This window comes from Dermacentor andersoni, chromosome 2 (genome assembly GCF_023375885.2).
Source record: "Dermacentor andersoni chromosome 2, qqDerAnde1_hic_scaffold, whole genome shotgun sequence".
In the NCBI taxonomy this organism is placed as follows: domain Eukaryota; kingdom Metazoa; phylum Arthropoda; class Arachnida; order Ixodida; family Ixodidae; genus Dermacentor; species Dermacentor andersoni.
In genome coordinates, this window is record NC_092815.1 from 25,372,344 (window position 1) to 25,384,519 (window position 12,176).

General features: G+C 45.5%; 1 long non-coding RNA gene across 1 annotated transcript in view; it reads left to right on the forward strand.

Moving 5' to 3' along the window:
* Positions 1 to 3,504: 3,504 nt before the first annotated feature.
* Positions 3,505 to 12,176, forward strand: part of LOC126542579 (uncharacterized) — a 14,179-nt gene continuing 5,507 nt past the window's right edge. The window contains exon 1 of the long non-coding RNA XR_007601828.3: positions 3,505 to 3,812. This is a non-coding gene — a long non-coding RNA (uncharacterized lncRNA). The remainder of the gene's footprint in view (positions 3,813 to 12,176) is intronic.

A 12,176-nucleotide genomic window follows, 5' to 3' on the forward strand; every position in this document is an offset into this window, starting at 1 on the left:
GCCAGAAGACAAAAGTGGAAAAGCTTCGCTGCAGGAATATACTTATTACCTTTGCGAGCACCAAGTAACCAAAGTGCAGCATGTTCAGGTCGAAGCATAATCTTAGGCGACATGCGTCCTACAGCTTGCATTAGAATAACGACATTAAGGAGATGAAAACCATTTAAGTTATAACTAGCCTTCTCTCCTCTAAGTAGGCATGGCACTTATCAGCAATTATTTCCCGTGGATTGTTGTGCAACAATGCGTTTTTGTCGAGCGCAGAATAAATGCGATCATCTTGAATGTTCCTATTAATGACTTATTTATTTATTCGGACGAAAACCTTACCTCCGATTTCTATATAGTTCTTGCTTAGCCGTATAGAATGACCATATCCACTGTTATCATATCTAAATGGAATGCAACGTGTACTCCCTGCTGCTAGACTTTAGTTCAAGTACTGCCTTGCTTAACTCAGCTGTGATCTTGCAGACAAAAACATTACGTGCGACTTTTCGAAATGTGTCATCTACACCAATCTTAAATTTTTTTAAAGATCTGCGTAATCAAAATGTATGGCCTGGCAGACCCATAGATACAACAAACCAATATTGACACGCTTTTTACAAAGAGGCGGAATATCCCTTGCAGGCAACTTGCACTCAAATTGGAGGATTAGGACGTTGAAGTAATCCATCCAGTCACGCTCGCTATTTTTGCAAAGTCCGTTTTTATTTATTTGGTCCAGAGACAAATATGTACACCAAAACACACCTGAGACTTATTCACACGTTAGGCATCATGTCTGTGCGTACGTTGAACGTGAGTTTCTCAGCTTTGGCTGTTGCCTCACTGTTCTAAGATATGTCAAGCTCCACATGAAATGCTGACAGTACTAAGTGGCTTAATGGACCCTCGAAGGAAACACTGCTAGAGTGAACTTCTCAGCAAATCATGAGGATAAAAGAGCTTCGGTAGTAACGACATTTCCGTCATGTGCCAAATGTCACAGCCTCCTTCTGAGACACGCACGTGCGTGCATGCACGAGTTTTTGTGCGTCCGTGGGCGAGCGTTCATGCGTGTGTCTCCCACCCTGTTATATCTCTGCGAGTGTTGCACGGGCAAAAAGAAAACGTTATGCAGACGCTAGGCATGGCGGATCGGTAGGTTATGCGAAGCATTTTGCAGGTACCTCGCTATCCAGTATTGTTTTGGGTTCCACAAAGCGTTACAAAATGAACCAATGTGTTTATGTAAAGCCGTCTGTTGTTTGTGGGGCGCGAGCGTGTGTGCGACGGCGGAAGCAAAACGAGGACGACGGTGACAATGATCCTATACAACAACGATCGCATTTCTGCTCCGGCCTATGGACGCCATTTAGCGATATGCCGATTGTTGGTTCTACATATGTACCGGACTGTCGTAAGCGACAAAACAAAGATGGCGATTTCATCGTCAACAAAGTGTCACACAGTCGTACATACTTGTACGATTGTGTAGTGATTGATGTCATGTGCTTGCTCTATGTTCAAACGGAGATGGTATATGTATTCCGGCGAAGAAATGGTAAAACTAAAGTACACCTAAGTATGCTCTGTCGCACAGCTTCTCTATAGAGTTAGCTGCTACGAGGAAAGGACTGGGGTATGTTGGTTGAACCCCAAGAGGGGGAGGGGGGGAGGGGGGCTTCTAACAAAGCGTCCCAAAAAGCTAACTGTCATGAGAGAAGAATGCGAGAATGCGAGAAACCAAACGTGTCAAAGAGCTTGTTGGCTTTGGCACGAAAGAAGCATGCGTGTGACCATTGCATAATCCAATGCTAAAAGACATATGCAGATCCGACGCACGTGTTGCAACATATGTGGAGGGAAGCATATATGGTTAATTAAATGACTTAAAATTAACGGCGATGCTCACAATTTTGTTTACTTGCATCCTATCCAACCTGTAATCAACCATAGAGGGCACAGCGTTATTGTCATGTAAGTTCGATGTTTATGCATTGCACCGTTCACAGCCTACGACGAAATGCAAACTCCAAATCTGATGGATGAACACTGTGAGACATATACGCAGTGATCTCACAAGGACCAATGCAATGCATGGTGCTTGTTGAGCCAAGAATGGGGATGATATGTTTGTGCACAGGAAAGTACTACAGGTATCAAGAAACATTTATAGATTTTGTACCTCTTGTGTGACAATGGGGCGTGCCCATTGTGGAGGATTGGTCAAGTACGAGCACACCCACAGTAGCTCATACCGAATGGCTAAATCACTACGTAAATCGAAGAATCTGTGAAATATAATTCACCATCCTTTCATCAGATCGGTGTACGTTAGATATATATGTTAGCCGACCTTATATGTTCAGGGTTTATGTAGGAAGTTATCCTTTTTTTTTTGTTACGCAGAACAGAGCTGCGCATACGTGGCCAGCGTAGAAGGGCGAACATATCAACTACTTGACTGGTATTTCCATGTAACATTTTGTAGATATGTGCAAATGTATATGCCGACATAACGACCTACCCAACATCATAGCTACTGCGCCAATCCTTGGAAAGTAGGTAAAGAAAGCTTCGCTTAAAATGAAAACTAAAAATCATGGCCGAATAATTGAAACATCGGGCTGCTGCCCCGGAAGTCAGCCATTTGCTATGACCGTCGCCCACGCATTCCTCTTTATGAAAAAGGTCCGGAACAAAGTCAGGCAGCAACCTACCTACCTACGGCTATGTACCTGGAATGAGGCAAATAATGTTTCGCATTAAAAACTATTGATGGGACTACATGCATCAGCAGGCCGAGATAGATCAAGATCAGGTCAGGTCAACTTGTCCTCGGTTTTCAGTTTCGAACTTGTATCATTATAAGTATTCCGCCTATCCACTTACGCTTATATAGGCACAAGCACACGTCAGGCTGCTGCAAGGTTCATAGGCAGTGAATGCCGTGACGGGCGCTGAGCTACGGAGCAATATCAAAGACGAAACACTCAGGCTATGTACCATCTCCTTTCCCGGAAGCGTGCGCTTCTCTTGGCACCGTCAGACACGCAGCTGGGGCCTGGGTGAACAACATCGGTAAATCACTCCGATCTGAAAGCTCGGCAGCCCGGTACGCACGCCGTCTTCACACTATTCACTGGAGACGGTAGACATTCAGCTGCGATGCTGGGCACAGGCGCTTCGCAATCTGTCCATTTAGTTCTATGCAGCACCATGAAACCTAACGAGTTAGCAGCTGTAATACCTTAAGCGTTCAGAAGCGTCATTCGTTATACCTTTATAAATTCTTTTTCTGGCCTTCTTAGCGTTTACAACTCCTTTTGCTCTTTATTTTCCTTTCTTTTCGCATTTGATATTTCATATTTCTATTTTCTCCCGGCGACAATGTTTATTGCTCGATTTCTGGATTCCTGCGGCAGGTTGGATTGGCACCTCGCCTGCTGCAGCGGACAGACAAATATATTTAAACATAACGCCGATGCTAAAAGCATCTTTGTAACGCGGTTCTTGCTTATTGACATGACTCCGTTCCGTAGAGGAATTGTAACATGTATTTGCGACGTACTCAGCTGAAGTTAGCTACGGATAAAATCAATAATTTCTGCCGTCTGGATAAGCGCTAACTCAAAGATGACCGTGACTGCACGGAAAACGAAATAACGACCGCAGCTGCACGTGTGCTGTACCGCCGTTTGCGACTGCGTGAATAGGCTCAGCGGATGAGCTGAGCCTCCCTACGCATTGCCTCGTTTGCCGCATTTCGGCATGGACGTGAGGGTGGTCTTACTTCTTGCTTTGCTCGTTGGAATAACCTATGCGTGAGTATACATGGATTCAATGACCAGTTTTTATCGACTTTGTGGACAAAATGAATCAGTCATAAAATGAATATGAAGATATTCATGACCGGAAACATAAAAGGCATAAGTGATAAGCACCCATCAAGTTGTACATGAGATTGCGGGAAGCTTCCAATGCGTGGTATAAATAAATGAGTCGATGCCATATTTTAGCGCCGTCTTAACCAAGAGAAAAAATAAACGCGCACTTCAGCAGCACGATGTTCTTCGGTTATACGAACATTATAAGAACGTGTAGGCCGTAAACATTGCTTGTGAATTTATTATTTGCCTTAATCCTGCGATTTCTGTGGCTGCATATTTCCATAAGGGCTATTTGTTTTTGTCCGTGAAGATGAAGACAGGAGATAGGCGGAAACGAAGACTGGCACATTTCTAATGCATGATAGGGTGTACAACTCTCCAAGAGGTTAATAATATCGCGGGAGCATTAGCCGACACGACAGTCGCGGTCGTGTGACGCAGTGCAGATACGAAAGTAGAGATGGTAGGTGCATGCGCACGGAGAATACGTACAGTTGTCCAACCATGGTGTGCCACGCTATTCCGTTAAAGGCGCTGTGAAACACTTTTCTTAAAAATTAAATTATGGGGTTTTACGTGCCAAAAGCACTTTCTGATTATGAGGCACGCCGTAGTGGAGGACTCCGGAAATTTCGACCACCTGGGGTTCTTTAACGTGCACCTAAATCTAAGTACACGGGTGTTTTCGCATTTCGCCCCCATCAAACACTTTTCTAGCTTACGGAATGATTTCGCTATTAAAGGAGGTCGCCTCACGAATCTCATGGCTGAAAAAAAATTTTCTAATCCTTCAAGTGTGTTAGCGAAGTTATAAGTGGTTGTCGCAGCGATGTCGGACTTTCGTCTCCACTAGCGCACTGTAAGCTACACAGTGGGGATCACACACGGGCAAGACCTCGCCCAAATGTTTCTTTTCTTTTTTTTATTTGCGGCGCTACTCCCGGTTAAGGCATGTGCGGAGCTCTCTCGGCGCGAGGTTGGCACTGAAAGTTATGTCACTTACAGAGACCAGTCAGCGCGCGCGGTTGTAACACCGTCTCACCAACGACAGGGCTCGGCACCGCACGTCGTGGCGGCCATAGTATTTATACTCTTAAACATAATTACACCCTTTGGGTCGTATCTTGCCTCACAAGAATAATCGTTATCTGTATTGTTCGCATTTCCTTTCTTTAACGCTGCGAGCCCGGTACTTCCAAGTTACTAACGGCATGCGCGTTATCAGCATGACATGGCATTCTCAAAAGTAGCAAGCACAGCGCTTTCAAGAAAGGAAACGCAAGCAAGACATATGGCGATTATCGTTGTGTGGCAAGGTACGACCCAAAGGATGTAATTTTATTTAAGAGCGTACGCTACGCAGCACGCCGACGCGATCTCGGAGGTCGTGCTCAGCAGCCGCCGCTACGTGCAATTGGCGTGTGCAGACTGAGAGGACAAATATGGATGGAGTATCGTTTCCTGGTCTTATTGATATCGCAGGCATGTGGATCTTTAATTTATTTAACTCAGAATTAATAATTATAGTCTTACTGAGAATGTTCTCGCGATCACGAAATCAACCAATAACTGTTAGTAATAGAGAGAGATAAACAGATTGGGAAAGGCCGGGAGATTAAACCGAAAACGTTGTACTTTGCTTCCTGCTGGGGGGAAAGGGCAAGGGAAATAGAAGACTGAAAGAACTGGCGGAAAAAAAGCCACGAAAAAAACAGAGGAGGTTGGGACTGCTTTTGAGAACTATAGCTTCTCTAATAGGCCACTTGAGCGCAAAAATTTCAAGAGTGCCTTGACCGACTTGTGGTGTGACAGTTGCATAGGACGGCGTGCCAGGACAGCCTCCTCCGAAAGCGGCTGGTCGTCAAGGCGTACCAGCGCGGTCGCGAGTGACTGCCTGGGTTAGCTGTGTAGAGGACAACGGCACAGAACGTGTTCGATAGTTTCCTCACTGCCGAAGTCGTCACAAGCAGCCCTACCTCCCCTTTTGATGCGGAAATGAAATGATTTTGTAAAAGCGACGCAAAGCCACAGTCGGTAAAGTGCTGTTGTCTCGGGTCGGGATAGTCCAGGTAGAAAACGAAGTCGTAGACAGGGGTCCAGTCGATGCAGAGGTGCATACTTGAAACTAGGTGTTTTCCACAACGATTGTCTGGCAAGCACTAGAAGTTTAGCTGCTGCATCTTTATTAACAGCAGAATTGGTTCATGCACGCCGTCTTCAAGAGAAGATCGAGCAGCTTCTTCGGCATGTTCATTGCCAATTATGCCACAGTGGTTGGGGAGCCACTGAAATGTGACGTGTCGTTGCCCGACGAGGCGATGAAGGAGCTCTAGGATTTCTAGAAATAGTTGATCGTAGGGTCCACGGCGTAAGGCAGAAGGCAAGCAAAGTAGAGCAGCCTTGTAGTCACTGAATGCACTCTATACTGAGGTGGTTCCTCTTGCATTATACGAAGTGCGCTACCAAGCGAGGCAAGCTCCGCGGCTGTCCATGTTGTCTGGTGTGATGTCTTGAACTTCAAGGTGGTGACTTTCGCAAGAAAATTCGCTGATACTACAGAACTGTCCACGGTGGTTGAATCATCAGCGTGTAGAGGGCGAAAGTTGCTTAAAAGCTGTTGGCGAGAGTTGGGCCTTCGTTCGAATGCCTGGTACTGTCAGTCGAACTTATGGTCGAGCTATGGCTCAGCTTGCAAGCACCAAGGGGAAAACAAAACTCTCGCTCCAGCTGTGTAATCTGATGGAAGGTATACACGATAAGGCAGTATGGCCTGACAAAAAGAGGCGTGTGATCGGTCTTCTGGCAGCTCCGTCAAGCAGCCAAGCCCATCAACAGTTTGGCTGCTTGAGACATAGCTACATGGTGACATTGTGAAGGAGAAAACAAGTAACCCTTAACTGTTTTTGACACGAGATTGTAAATTCCCTGCTGCATGCAGCGCAATAAGATTTGTCCGACATATTCACAGGAGCCTCGTCTCCAGATTGGCAACGATTTCTTATTAGGTTCAAAAAAATTTGATTATTACGATACTCCCTAATGCAAATTTTAAGTGCAGCTGCTTGGGTGTTTTGAATTCGTGAGGTATTGCTACAAAGAATTTGATTCTCAACGACAGGATCCTCTCGGCAGTGGCGCTGAGCCTCTGCTCGGGCAGCTCGTTTAGCAGCTGCGGCAGAAGAAATACTTGCACCGGTTGCGTCGCTCATTGTCCAGAAAAAACTGGCTGACTCTATTTTGTATTATGATTATATTTTCACGTGGTAGTGACAATGAAGAACGACAGAGTGTCCAAACTGTGAGTTAGAAATTTGGCTCTTTATTGAGTAAACGTTTGCCCAGGAAAACTTGGAACTGAAGTACTAAAGCGCCAAACAGACGATACAAGAAGAGACACGGAGAGCGCTTACTGACAACTGATGCTTTATTGACGGAAACACACACTATATCTACGCAAATTGTGTTATTGTTAACACAACGCAAGTTATATATATATATATATAAATATATATATATATATATATATATATATATATATATATATATATATATATATATATATATATATATATATATATATATGTCGTGTGTTTCCGTCAAAAAAAGCATCAGTTGTTAGTAAGCGCTCGTCCGTGTCTCTTCTTGTGTCGTCTCTTTGGCGCTTTAGTACTTCAGTAACATGCACCAACTAGCCCAACAAAAAAGTTCTGCTGGAAAAAGATGTAACATTCAAGCTCTACGATAGCGGTGAGCATAGTCGGCGATGGCCGAAAACTTGATCTGGGGGCAATGCGCGCCCACTTTTATACATGACTCGTGGGAGGTTCCAGTGTAATCGCTGGTGCGCGCATGGCTTCTAGAAAGTACTACGCAATTTGTATCAAGCATTAAATCAAATTAGAAATACTAAGGCGCCTACTCGTAGTCTCGTGCGGCACTTATCTTCCCTCCTCGCCCTTTCACCATGTTCTGCTCCTCCACTTTCCGCCAATACTTTCCCTCTACCCTCCTCCTCCGCTTTCTCCTCGCGCTCTCTTCGCTACCCCGCCTTTCATACCCTGCTGCGGTTCGCGTTTTCTCTTTCATCTTTCGCTGTGCTAGTTCGCTCAGTTACGAGGGACGCCGACGCTCAACGCAACAACGGGCGCCTAAGAGCTACGCTCTAAAATGTTTCAGAGCCCATTTAAGTCCGAATAGCCCCTAATGCTCAGCGGCTTCCAACGCGAACAAAATGCACTCGCGGGTTCCTGTGCTTTCAAGGGTTACGAAGCAGTTTCAAACGATAGATGAGATGATAAAAAAAAGAGCTGTGCTCGGTTCATTGAAACAGCGTAGCAGTAGATGCTTAAGCACTAGGCCACTGTGCATGCGCCTACCCTAGCTACTTTTGCAAGGTATGCTCAGTCATGATTGCCGTTACTGAAACAGCCTTTCAAAAAAATAAAAATTAAGAACGCAAGTGTAACCAGGAATCAAACCTCCAAAGAAAGAAAAATACTCGGAAGTAGTTGGGCCCGCATTAGGATTGAACTTCAGCAGCATGTTACGCTCCTGTAACATGTGAAGGCGAAACCCTGCTACACAGATAGTAATGCATTAAGTTGTGCGATCGGAGGGGCCCGACTTCTTGCAAGACATAACGAGCCGCAGTGTGACGTAACCGTATGGCACTGTTGGTCGGCCTCCTAAACAACACAAGCGAACGCCCAATGCACTAAAGTTTCTTTCGTTCTTTCTTTGGTTTCCTGCTTCTTTGCGTCTTTTTCTTTCTTTCGTTCGCTCTTTTTTTGCCTCCTTCTTTCTTTCTTCTTTGGTTTTTTTTTCTTTCCTTCGTTCGTTCCTTCTGTCGTTTCTTCATTCATATTCAGTCAATAGACAGCTTTAGTTACACGTACGTAGAGGCTTTGCGTACGTAGAGCTTCTACGTGTCAGCAGTGCGCATGCGTACAACGTAGCGGGCGCGCGCGCGTCTCACGGACGTACGTGAGATTCAATTCTTTGCGTGCGTTTCTTGCGCACGTAGACAGCTTCGCGCGGGAGTTCCGCGAGATCACGAACAAGCGATAGCGGGCCGCGCGCGCGCAGACGGCTTGCATTGAAACACGGCGACAGGATTGAATTGGCTACCGCCGTGTTCACATTTCCCGATAGATGTAGCTACGGGGTCCCTCTTGGCGTGCGTAGCGTACGTGTAGCTAAAAGCGTTTCAGATGGCGTGCACGTGAGGCACGTAGGCTTTTCACGTTTGCGTACGTGAAGCCTCTACGTACGTGTAACTAAAGCTGTCTAATGTAACTTCGCTTACGGGGGTATGAGCCATTCCTTATATTTTTTGTCTACGTTGAGTTTACTGGCGTCTATTGTGGACCAAATAAAGTTGTTTCACTCACTCACTCACTCACTGGACTAGAAGCCACTTTTTGCAGGGTATGAGCCATTGCAACGAGCCACTTAAGGCTTTCCCCTTAACAAAGGAGGGCGGAAAAATTTACATTTTTAACAAAAGTCCAAGATATCACAGAAAAAAGTTACGGCAGAACACTTCTCACGATGACTGTCGAGGGTAATGGGATTAGCATTCAAGCAATGTAGCGACACACGCTATTCCTGAAGTCACGCTTATTTAATGTCTGTGGTGGTCATTCTGAGACTTTCCTTGCTTCGGCTATACGTAAGTTAGACTGTTTCCAGCATCGGCCCACTTTGCTATGGCACTCGCTTGCCAAGTTCACTCATCAGCATGATGGCCTGATGACAACGAACCAGTGCCGACAATGGAATGACGAAGGAGAAATGACGTCGATGGGGCGACAAAGGTGTTATGACGACGACAGCATACCAACAAGATGACAATGCTTAAATGATGACGATGGTATAACGACCACAGCGTGATGATGACGGGATGATGACAATGGGATGACAACAAGTATATGACGACAACAGGGAGACGAAGCTAGAATGACGACTATGGCACGATCACGACGGCATGACGATGACAGTATGAGAACAGATGCGTGATAGTGACTGTCAGAGCATGACGCAATGATAATGATGACGTTACAACTATGGAACATTCATAACTCCACGACGATAATGTGATCGCAACATAATGAACTTGGAATGACGTTTATGGAAGGACCAAGACCATATGACGACGGCATGATGACAGTTCTGAAGTGATGACGATTGTAACACGACAGTTTGACGACGATGTTGTGACGACCAGGGCATGAAAAGTGGGATGTCGAAGTTACAATGACAACGATGGAACGGCCACGACGGCATCACGAGGGCATGACAACGAATGCATGACGAGGGCTCTACGACCACAACGCAATGAAGACTATGGCATAGCAGTGGCATGACCCGCCGTGGTTGCTCAGTGGCTATGGTGTTAGGCTGCTGAGCACGAGATCGCGGGATCGAATCCCGGCCACGGCGGCCGCATTTCGATGGGGGCGAAATGCGAAAACACCCATGTATTTAGATTTGGTGCACGTTAAAGAACCCCAGGTGGTCGAAATTTCCGGAGTCCTCCACTACGGCGTGCCTCATAATGAGAAAGTGGTTTTGGCACGTAAAGCCCCATAATTTAATTTTTTTAAGCAGTGCCATGAGGACAATAAGACGACAACGAATGAAGGACGACGTCGGCGCGATGACTGTATCATGAAAAGTGATGACAATGGCGTGACGACGATGGCATGACGAGAGTCGGATGACAAAGCTGGAATGACGATGATACAACAACCTCGATGGCATTATGACCACGAGTACACACATAGTAGCCCAAGCTGTTATATCACTTGGACCGATGAGTTGGCATCGAAGGCGTGACGACGACACCATGACGAGGGTTGGAGGACGAAGCTGCAATGATGACGATGAAATGACCATGATGCCATCATGACCACTAGAATATATATACCACGAGGCCCAAGGAGGTAATCAACTTGCGCCACTCGATAGGCATCAGAAGATAGATAGATAGATAGATAGATAGATAGATAGATAGATAGATAGATAGATAGATAGATAGATAGATAGATAGATAGATAGATAGATAGATAGATAGATAGATAGATAGATAGATAGATAGATAGATAGATAGATAGATATCATTGAGCACCTGTTGTGTTTATACGGAAATAAATTGTTCAGCCTATTAGAAAATAACCGAAAGAGTGATTTGAAAGTACCGCCAAAAGCATATACTAGCATGCAAAACTAGAACGAGCAAACGGAAACACCGTGAGATGCAGGCGTATGAACCCCGGACGCAAGCAGACGACAGGCGCAAATACTGGCCTTAACGTTATGTGAAGGGTGCTCGTAGAGTACTCCAGAAAGGCCGCGCTCAGAGATAATACGTTTCTAGCAGGTAATTCCAGAAAAAATATTGAGAAAGGAAAAAGGAGCAGGATTAACTGGGCTAGTTGGTTTACTTGTGCCTTGAAACTGTAAAAGCGCACAAAGACAAGTACGAAGAGAGAAGCCAGAACAAGGCGATTTAAGCACCTTGTCCTGTATTCCCTCTTCGTACTCGTCTTTGTGCGCTTTTACAGTATCAAGGTGCTGGAAAAAGAAAGACAGACCACCCTATCATGCCTATCACTCCTTGTAACAGTGCTAGAGCACTGTTAGTGAAAGTAAGAGTTGGCTCTGTGTTGGTGCACGAACGCTTGTATTATCAAGGACGTGTGGACAGTCCGTCATGCACATCCTGTGACTCCTGTGAGACACTTGAGCACCTTATATTGGAGTGTCTCGCATTCGTCACACAACGTGCACTGCTAATTAAGGATTATGGACTGATTGGACTCAAGCGTACAAGCCTTGATGATTGCCTGTTTCCGAGAGGGAGTGCTGAGCAGTGCGAGCAGGCCCATGGAGCCTTGCTAACTTTCATGCAGAAAACTGATTTGGCCTCCCATTTATAGATATTTTTTCCGTGTTCCTACTTTCTTGACGTTTCGGCTCCCGTACGGGACCCGAAACGTGAAGTTTTATTCTTCTTTATTTTTGCTATACATGTCTTACGTTGGCGAGTGCTTACATTGGCGAGGCCACTATGCTGATTCCTCGCCAGACGGTTTTCAAGGGTGTTCTGAGCGGGATATATTGATGTATTCTATACAAAGCGGGCCACGCTCACCCGACTATTACCTTCCTATGGCTACAGTTTTGCACTGGTTTGACCAGCTCACTACTTCTGCAAGGCTGTGAGCCTTCGATAATTTTGGTTTTGCCATATCCTACAGACGTCGCATAAGTTGAACTGACATGGGAAATATTATA